Here is a 10793-nt window from a genome sequence, read left to right on the forward strand (position 1 = left end):
GCTTGATTTCCATGCAACCTTAATCATCTAAAGAAAATACAGGAGTCTGGAGCCAATAAATGAGTCTTCGAAGTGAACTAATCTGGCAATAGGGCTGCAGTGGATGGAGATAAGGTCCCAAAGACATCTCTTTTCTCCTTTACCTTATATTTCCTAAGAGAAACACATAGTTTATTTTTAATAATCTTTTCCTGGGCATCCCTAGACTCATACAGTTTTTAAAAGTGTCACGACTGTGGCCAGGAAGCAGTAGTAAAAAACATGTTTGGTGATGTAAATTTCCCAGTGATGGCTGAGCTTCCTGGTCAAAATCAACCAATTAAATATGACAGTATGCCATTCTTTTTATTTGAAAAACTTATTTTTGTTCTCTGTACCATGGTGGCAAAGCTCTCCAATTCATTACAGACTTAGAAGAGTCCACTGAAGACAAAGTGATATCACAAGGCTAACTAAATTTCTCATTAGTATATACTGCTTCGGTTTTCCTCCCAGGAGATGTAATAAGCCCATAACACTTCAAAATTACCAGAAACCATGTGTAGTGACTACTTTTTTTTTTTTTTTTTCTTTCCCTATAAATGCAGTAATAAATGGCAGGACATTTCAGAGACTGAAGGAGTAATGAGACATGATGTAGTTGGGCAGAGGGACTTTGTTGTTTCATCTAAGGGAAAGCTTACAAATTGGCAGTTACGTAATTGGAAAGTGGAACAGAAATACCATCTTTTGAGCTTTTCCAGACATGGTGAAAAATGTTTTTCTAATTTCTCACTTTCTGTTTTAAAGGTACATCATGATTTAGTGTGCTGAATTAGCTAAATGTTAAAAAGTATTAGAATTATTAGTTCACAGCAAAAAGCTTTCCCGCCTCCAAAGGCAAGAGATCATGACAGAAATATTTAAAGACTTGTAATGTTCATGATTATTATCTTACTTGAAAATAATCTGTCCCAAGACTAAAGTTCATTTTATTTACTTCTGTTCAGACAACTTTAGGAAAAGCCACATGAAAACTGATTTCTATCAATTTCAGACAAGAAAATTATCTTGCTGATTGTTTTGTTCTGATGGGCCTGACCGTTTCCATTCAGAAAAATATATTTCAGTTTAAATTTTCTACCAATAAGTCTCTTGCCTCTCTCTATATTTCATCTTTCTAATCCAACTTGTTCATCTAGAGATGAACCGATATTGCAATTTCCTAACATATGGTGACATGTCATCTTATTCAGAAACTTATAGATGCTGAAATAATGTTATGCCCATATAATCTGATATATCAATTATATTTGTCACGTGAAACATCTGTGTTGAATTGCTTTTGGTAGGCCTGATCAGGGAATAAGACTTTGCTATGGTGACAATATGGGTTTAAAACTAAAAATACAAATTATGGCCATGGATGTCAATACTATCATATTCTGAAATATCTCTGTTCTAGCTAACAAAGATTTAGGGCTAACCCTGACAAGTGCTTAGCACATGATGGTTTCAACTTAGTATTTCAAATAATCTTATCTCTCAGAACTTCACACTAAGATGGCCTTTAAATTAAAAAAAAAAAAAAAAGATGCCTCTTTGCATAAGATATTATTTACACTACATTTTTTTATTCAGGTTACAACCTTTTACTATACAGTCAGTTTATGATCATATGCAAGCAGTTAAATGGTTTATGGCACAGCGCTGCTTAGTCAAATCTTACATAGTAACAGTGTCAACCGAAGTTCTGATCTAGCAAAATTCTTCAATGTTGGCGGTACTGTAAGCATGCAGTTATTTCTTTTGATATTGAAAATATTGTGCATCAGTGTAATGCTGAATCAAGGCCATATAGTGTTTCATCTGTGCTGGTTGTCTAGACTCTGTTACAGATGTTATCCTGTAAAGGCTTTGGCAAACTGCACATTTGTGTTCCAAGTGGAAAACAGTTCTCGTCTTGCTGGTTTCTCAGTAACCCCCCTCAAAACCGTAGTGTTAAGAAAGGCTGAGGCTTAGAGACACAAGAAAATTAGGATAATTCAGTCCTTGGTAAGAAAGTGAGGAATGCCTCCTGAATTTTGTATGCCTCAACACATCTGCAAAAGTGGGTCTCAACAGTTTGCTGAATGGCTTTGAAGCAACTAACCAAAATTAACTCTTATTTCTCCCCTGCAGCCTAGGTTTAAAGTTAATACTCAAAATAAGACATTTTGTATGCTAGAAACCTAAATAACAGCTACTTTCTATGCTTCCAAAATGCACTAAGGAATATGAAAGCAGTTTTTTTTTTAAAGACTGCAGTGAGCTAGGATAGAAGGATTCAAAGTTTGGAAAAAATACTCATGTTTTTTTGTTTCGGGGGGAAAATAATAATCATCACTATGTTACCCTTAAACTAACAGCATCCATTTTAAATTTTTATTCTAAGGTGTCAGTCAAGGCTAATGAGAAATTTTAACTTCAGTTGAAGGTCCTCTGACAGTTATGTGGTCCTTGAGAAAGTACTTTAATAAGGCATTGAATAGCACTGGGCAAGAATGTACACACACATTACTGTATATATTCAAGCACAAGTAATGCTTATGTTGCTACAAAAGTCAGGAATGACCTAAGGGAGCCATGTTTGGATGCAGTTTACATTTATAGTAATGTTTAGGCTATTTTCAAAATCTGAGCCAGAGATTCTCGTTTAGAAGGTTTTCCTTCTAGACTTTCCTTGTATTGTAAACCTTTTTCAAGGTCAGTTACATTAAAAGTAGGATTAGAAGCTGAAGTTCCTTCTGAGTTTGGGTTCAAACCACAGCATTTAGGCAGATTTCAGTACAAAAGACCTGTGTGTTTGTATTTCTCCTTGAAAATAGTATTCCTTTATATCAAAAATATTGGATTATTTCTTGTGAGAACATACTTCATTACTTTTGTTCAAGTTGAGCGAATACCTGGAAACATAGTTTTTAGATTACCAGCTACAATAGTAACATTTTCCTATCTCTGCTATTTACCCACTTGTTTAAAATTCCTGTAGAAACTGGTAAGAACATCTAATGTAGAGCCATTAAGATTGCTTTGCTTGTATTAATGTAATTTAGTTCAGTAAAAGGCATAAACCAACTTACGTGTTTACAGTGTGGGCTCATGGCTGTTTTACAACATCAATTTTAGATTGATGCTGGTTAGAATACTTGAACTGCATAGTACAGACAAAGCTTGCTATAGGAAATAGCCCAGTATCCTCCTTGATGCAATATATATGTGGTGAGATGTAGTTTGTGAATTGTGTCTCAGCTGGAAAAAATTAGCTCTCCCAGCATTTCAGAATTGTGATCTCTGCTGTTTTGTACCACTAGTGCAAGGAAACAAACAAAAACATTTTGAGATAATGATTATGTTTCAGACTACTATGTGTGAAGAATTTTCCTTTATGCGTTTCTATTCTATTTCCCTCTCTACCCAGAAAATGCTACTTGACAATGAACTGCTGTGAGGAGAGCCAGGTTAATTAAATAACTATACTTGGCCCATTTTACTGGGAGTTTTTCCTGCTGATTTGAGAGTTTTCTCTGATTTCACATAGTGGTCCCTGAACCATCCTGACTTCTGGAGAGCAATGTAATGCCCTGCAGAGGAAATTCTCAGACTAAAAGTTACTGGAAAAATCAAAATATGTCTGAGGACCAAAAGATGCTGAGAAACAAGCAAATTTTTTCACAGTTCTACAGAGAACATTTATCTGGTATGATAACTCATAACCAAGGCCAATACTCAAGAGACCAGTTTCTACAGAAGTATGCAAGAACCTCTAATCAAGAAAAGGCATTTTTTTCTAATGCTCTCTAGCTTTTTGTTGTTGCATAAAAATTATCCTCTGTGCAAGATCATTACCCACAAAAACGCCACGTGAGTTTTGTTCCCCTGGTATGGCAAGAATGTGCACAACTCACCAATGCCTGAAGTAAAAGATGGTTTGTTTCTATACCTTGATTACCTTTCATCACTGTTAAAACTCATCTCTTCTCTTAATGAGTGTGAGTAGGGTCCCAAATTGACTTCGTCTCTGCTATAATTTTACATCCCTCTCTCATATCTCCATCTATTCATCTCTTTTTTTCTCTAAACAGGCCCATCTTTTCCACAAATCTTTTACTTCCCTTATCTGTGTTGTTTTGATTTGGTTTTATTCAGAAAGCACAGATGAATAACAACTTCATTTTGAAGAATGGGCTTAACTTATAGTTTGCCATGAAACCTGCTCATTTCCATTTTTATAGGTCCTGATGATTCATCTGCATGCTGAGACCCTTGCTGTTAGTGGAGCAGGCACTTCCACTGAGTTATCCATTGCATTGCTTAGGTTTTCTATTTTGTTACATACATTTTTTTCATCAAACGGTATACATATGTTTCCTCATGGCTTCCACTGGGTCGTTGTGTCTGCATTGGTGCTTTGTAGGCCATTCATAGGACAACAGTCAAACAAGTCACTATGAAGACATTATCTGGACTTTTGTATGATTTTAACTTTTGACGTGATCACACTTTGAAGTCTTATTATAAATACCAGGCATAATGTCCCCTTCTTGGTTTGCTCAGTCTTGCTCAGAGTGTGACCCCAGCCAATGGGCCACTCACTTGGTACACCTGAGTGTCAGTAAGGATGCTTATCCTTGGTCTGTCTTCCTCAGTTGCTGCTCCAAAAATCTAATGAGATAAAAAATTGAGGTGAAGTAATTAACTCACCTTACTGAGTACGAGTGACAAGGACTTGTAAGTCCAGCTGGTAAATTTACTGCCATTGTCAATAAGAGTGAAACTTGGACAGGGAGGCAGATGCAAGTCCCAAGACTTCCGGAAAAGTAGACAGATGAAGAAAGGGCCAGCATTTTTTGTTGTAGATTCCTTTGTTTTACAAATGATATAGAGCAACTGTGATGGGTTGATCCCAGAAAGGTATATCTACCTTGCAATCTGAATCAAAATAACACAAACATTGTAAACAAATCTAAAGCATAGCTTTTGTGACAGATACTAGAAACTCCTCTGTAGAGTGAAAATATAATTAAACCCTCCATTTTCCTTTCAATCCTCCTGCCCTAGCAGACCTTTTCACAGCAACAGAGATACAGAAACAGAAAACACATGGCAGCAGATGACAAAGTGGATAATTTGTCATCACGAACACATTGGGAAAACCACATATTTACAATTGTTTCTGTTAGACATGAAAACTTATGCTGACTGCTCTTTGGCGAACGGAATTTATGTGCCCTGCTCTGATTTTCACCGAGGCTTACTACCCAGATCTTGTCCCAGTGACCATAACCCTCTACCTTTTTTGCCAAATAGGTAGTAGCACTTACAGTCTTCTCTCTCTCTGTCTGTCCCAAATAACAGACCCATACCCTCAGTACTGTCAATGTCAGGGAGAACTGCATCAAAGGAAAAGGAATTTTTTACACACTCATGATACTACCATACAAATGTTTGACATAATGTTTGAATTGGCCAGCTTGGATTTCTGCAGGTACATCTTTCCTTTCTGGATTCTGTTCACTTCAAGACCAGGGTTTAAATTGCTGTTCAGCTTTCAGTGACAATATTTTTTTATTTTCTAGATTTTTTTGTTGTTGTTAAAATCAGCTGTCATGTACTTTTTTTTTTTTCCTAGTCACCCTTGCAAAGATAGAGAAATCAGTCTGCATCCACCTTTAAAACAATCATACAGATGTGACCTCCCTTATAAAATATCTTCTCTGGATGCTGGTAACCCTTACTAGAGAGAAATGTTTCTGTAAGTTCTTTACACTCTATGCTCTTCCCCACCTTTCACCATCTCCCATCTGGGTGTAACCTGCATTTTTCTACTGCAGTATTTCCCTTCCAATTCTCCTTGGCTTCTTAAAAGTAAAGTTCTTTTTTTTTTTTTTTTTTTCCCCTGGTTCTATTTTATTCTCTGCAGGTTAGGTAATGCTTACTGACTACCTAAATCTTACACAGGCGCAAGTACTATTTTTTAATGTTGCCTTTTATCTAAAGCCATCATCAGCACCCTTTTGTATTCAAAAGAGTGAAATATAAGAGTTGTACTTCAAAGTAGGCCATAAAATACTGGCAAAGTAACAATTTACCGGGAGGATGTTGACTAATTCAATGAAAAGCTAAGCTTTAGAGAGAAAAAAAGTAGTTACTTGTAACAAATGGCAGAGGAAGGTAAAAAAACAACTCTTTGTGGAGTATTATATGATATTACACACTTATAGAAAACACTGTCATGCATTGATTCCAGGGGGATTCATCAGTGTGCTCAAGCGAAGCGTGTAGTCAGCTTCGGAGGTCCAGACCTGCCAATCAAGAAGAGACATCTTATTTCCCCTGCCACTGGAGTGCTGAACTTCTGCTGTGATACCTGGCAGTAGCTTAGCTACAGATAGCAGCACTGTACAATCACTTAGGAACCTTCTGAAACGTCCACGGAAACTGTACAAATCAGACAACTAGGGTTAATCACTAGGGTTTCAATTTGGTCCCATAGCCAGATGTATCATCTCTATTTGCAGATGGTCTCCTGGAACCATGGCTTTTTTACTTCTGCCAAAAAAAGCCAACACCAGAAATTCAGTGCTCTGTACACCATATGTAGAACAATTATTCAGTTTTGTTTCAGAGGCAAATGCACCATATACTGAACTATCTCCTGTAAAAGCTGCAGATGGTGGTAAGAACTGACAGTCACGGCACTAAGAGTTTATCTGAGAAGATACAGACTACAGACTAATAGATGTGGTGGTCAACCTGTTGGGAAAAGCAGATGCCTAAAAGGCATTAAAAAGACCAGTCAAGGTTAGCAGTGGGGTGGAATATAGAAAGGTTAGTTTCACTAACAGTAATAATTTCTTTTAACCCACTACCATCGGACCAGCTGCCTAATGTGTTGCTTTGGCTTTTATATAAATTACTCAGATCACTGTCCCACCCAGGTTAGGATGATCTTTCTAACTAATCCAAGTAAAGCAGATGATTAATGTACAGTATACACTTTGTATATACGAGCACCAATAGAGAACCTCTCTGTCCCCTTGCCATGTTTCTTTGGCAGTTCAGATGTCGGAACTAGTTCTTGGGTTGCAACAAATTTGCATGATGGGAAATACAAGCAAATGACTGAGTTGTAAACTCTTCTGTGCTCCGAAAACGTTGTTTGAGTTGAGCGACTATCAGGAGAGAGGTGTGTTTTGTTACTGGTTTAAAAATAATATTGGGTGCTTTGAAAATGATGCAGAGAGATGGATTTTGTAGGGCTTGTTTTACTTTCTGAGCTCTTCCGGCTATAATTAAGGAAAAAAAAAAAAAAACACTCCTGAAACCTGTTGATAAAATACAGCAGATGGCAGCAATGTACAAAGGAAACATGATCCTTTGCTTATCTCAGGATTACCCTGAGCATACAGACTTCACCCTTCCTCACACTGGCTGGTCTAGAGCTGCTGATGTCTCCGTTTTACTCATCTGGATTTTGACTCACTTTGGTCTTTTTGTCAGCAAGAGTCTCAAATCAAAAATCAGGCAGAAAGATTCAAAGCTGAATGCCTTTACAAGTTCAAAAGAACATCACTGAGATGCTGTCAGCATAAATAAATAACCTGAAAATAAATAGCTGCTGATATTAAGACATACCTACTCAAAAAAAGAATGTCATCTTGACTTCATTTTAGCTGTATTTTTAAAGCACCCGTATCATCAGTTAAAAGTGTGAATGAGAGAAATCAAATTTAATGGCTTTTAAAAAGAAGTACCACATGGGTTCATGCCTATTTGGAAAAGACAGAACAGTACAACTCTCCTGAATGCTATCGGTTACAGAATTTCATCATATATTTCCTGCAAAAAGTATAAAAATTTTCAGCTAAAATAGGGCATGCCTTACTGAGAAACATTAAGTGTTATTGATGTATTTCAATAGATGATGATGTAATGTTTGGCATCCCAAGAATATTTGACTAAAAATCAAGGGATAAAACCCCTCCATTTGATGCTGCTCAGAAGACCTTTAGGAAGGAGGTCTCCTGAGTCCTTCCCTCTCCTCACTTCCATGATGTTCCTGCTCATTCTCTTTTCTGTGAGATTAGTAACTCCAGGCTCCAAGTCACAACCCGTGAGGTTTGTGTCGGAGCAATGTAAGACCCAGCTTTAATAGACAGATTCAGCAGAATTAGCTAAACGGTGCTGCATCCAATTTTCAGCCACTGCTGAAATATGTATCAAACCCACAATCAGTGATGTTCTGCATTAATATGTTGGGCTGCGACCTCTGACAAGGGTGTTGTGGCTGCCCTGGTGATTTGGCTGTGGGGTGGTGAGACCCAGCATTGCCAGAGGCGATGAGCTGCAAGCTGGCTTGGACACCAGCCGTCAGAAAACGGGCTATGATGCTCCGATTTCAGCCAACCTGTGGCTGCCTTTTAGAGTGCACATGATTTACAGTCCCGTGAATTACGCACAACCAATATGATCTTGGTGCACGCTGGGGCATGTGCTTTCAGCTGCAGCAGTGGTTGAAACCCCCTACAGAGAGGTTCCTGTGGCCGGTTCCAGAAACACAGTCGTCACCAAGCGGTCTCGAAAAAAAGCCTGAGCATGACTTTGAGATTAGGAGTTAGGAAGGAGACAGTTAATTTTATATACTTTGGTTTTCTGAGCTCTTTGGCCTCATGATTTCATATATGTTAAGGACAGAAGCAAACTGCTGTGATTTGGCAAAGCCCAGGCAGCACCTAATGCAGTGTTCCTCAGGCCCACCTGCAGGATTTGTTTAGGCTTTCTCTCAGGAATGCCATCAGTGACCAGTGTTTGGGTAAAGCTCTTTAATACCTACACCTGAAGACAATACTGTCCTTGAGAAGTATTTCTTTTAAAGGAGCAGTAATGCTTTCTTTACCTTCATCAGTGGCCAGGAAAGTAAATGAATAGAAAGTAACTGAATAGTAAATGAAAGTTTTGTTTCTGTTTGGTTTTGGTTTTTTTTTTTAATGACATCTTTTTTGGTCACAGCCAACTCTGCAGGAAAAAAAAAACAATCATTAGATGATAATGACAACACTCATCTACTGCAAGCTAGACTAAGATATCCTAACAGAAACTATGTTGCAGGTTAAACTTATGAATATAGAGCCCAGTTTCATTAGCTCAGCAATTCTAGTAAGTGAAATAATTAAAACTGAGTCTAAGCAAAAATATTTGGATAAAGAGAAGCTGATCTAGGAAGAGTCTTGCAAAGTTCATGCTACCACCACACTGCAACCATTCAGAAGAGAACCAAGCAGAGTCTAGTATGACTATTTTGACCTAGAGAACCATGTATCTTTTCTGTTTGTCTGGCATCAGCTCAGATCATTGACAGCTCAGGTCACCGTGGAGTGTAACGCTTTCCTTCTCACAATGGCAGTATGGTGTTCTTAAAATTACTATTTTCGTATATCTACATACTTGGTGCTACCCCTCATGAAAAGCTATTTCTGCAATGAACTAGTCAATGAAAATGAAATTAGAGAGAAAGCAAAACTCTATTTTTTGTCAGTATCGTGATGGATGTAAAAGAATGCTACTGGCTGTAAAACAAATTAATTGAAATTGTGTGAAAACCTGTCTTGTTCTGAGCCGTATTCAGCATGAATATCTAAGCATTTACGGAAAATCATCTATAGGCTTCAGTGTAACTACAACGGCATCCCCTTAGCCTTTTAAAAGGTATTATTACACTGTATGTATGAAACACAGAGAAGATAAGAAGATTAATCTCCATTATCTTAGGTATGTCCTTAACATAAAATTTAATCTTCCAATTTTTCCCAGCCAACAAGGCATAAAGCATACGATCTGCTACTGCTGGCTGAGTGCTTAGGTACACCTGTGTTTAGTGAAAATGTTCTTCCTATATTTTGTGGATTTTAGTTTCAAACTATGCCTATCAATTTACTTTAGTGTCTTTTTATGGCCTATTTTTTATCTCTAAGAGAAGTATCACACAATACTTCCTCAAAACCTCAAATCAATTATATTATGAGGTATCATCTGAGACAAATTCATAAACTAAATACTCTCAATTTTCTGAAAAACAATTCTAAATTTAGGTTTTGCTTTGAATATGGTAAACCGGAAATGATCTGACAGTGATAAGCCATACTGCAGTCAATTTTTCAGGTCATTCTGTGGGTAAGATATAAGGTAGTACTCTATTTCCCCTGCAGATGAATGCAGAGATATTGGAAAGCATAATTACAAGAAACAGTGACTCAAAAAGGGATAATATATTCTTCTAAAAATACCAAAATGCCAAAGGGACAATTAAAAAAAATCGGCCTCAAGCAATGAAACAACAGATGTCAAAAGTAAAATAAAATGAAATAAAATAAAATGAAATAAAATAAAATGAAATAAAATGAAATAAAATAAAATAAAATAAAATAAAATAAAATAAAATAAAATAAAATAAAATAAAATAAAATAAAATAAAATAAAATAAATTATGATCTTAGAGTTATATATTTATGCTCTGTAGGAGGCAGGAAAATATTTTAAAAAATGGGAAATGCATTGGATTACATGAATTTGTTTTGTAAAAGGCATGCACTGCGCAGAAATTTCATCTGGTTCTTTTTTTACTGTTTCAACTGTTCTATTTTAAATCATTATATATACTATCTATACAGGCTTAAACAGAATATTAATTGGAAGTGATGGTTAAACCTGAATATAAAACAAGATGTTAAGTGGGTAGTCTCTGTGGACACTTAGAATTAGAATTTGAATGTATG

Source organism: Streptopelia decaocto, assembly GCF_964273445.1.
Source record: "Streptopelia decaocto genome assembly, chromosome: 2".
In the NCBI taxonomy this organism is placed as follows: domain Eukaryota; kingdom Metazoa; phylum Chordata; class Aves; order Columbiformes; family Columbidae; genus Streptopelia; species Streptopelia decaocto.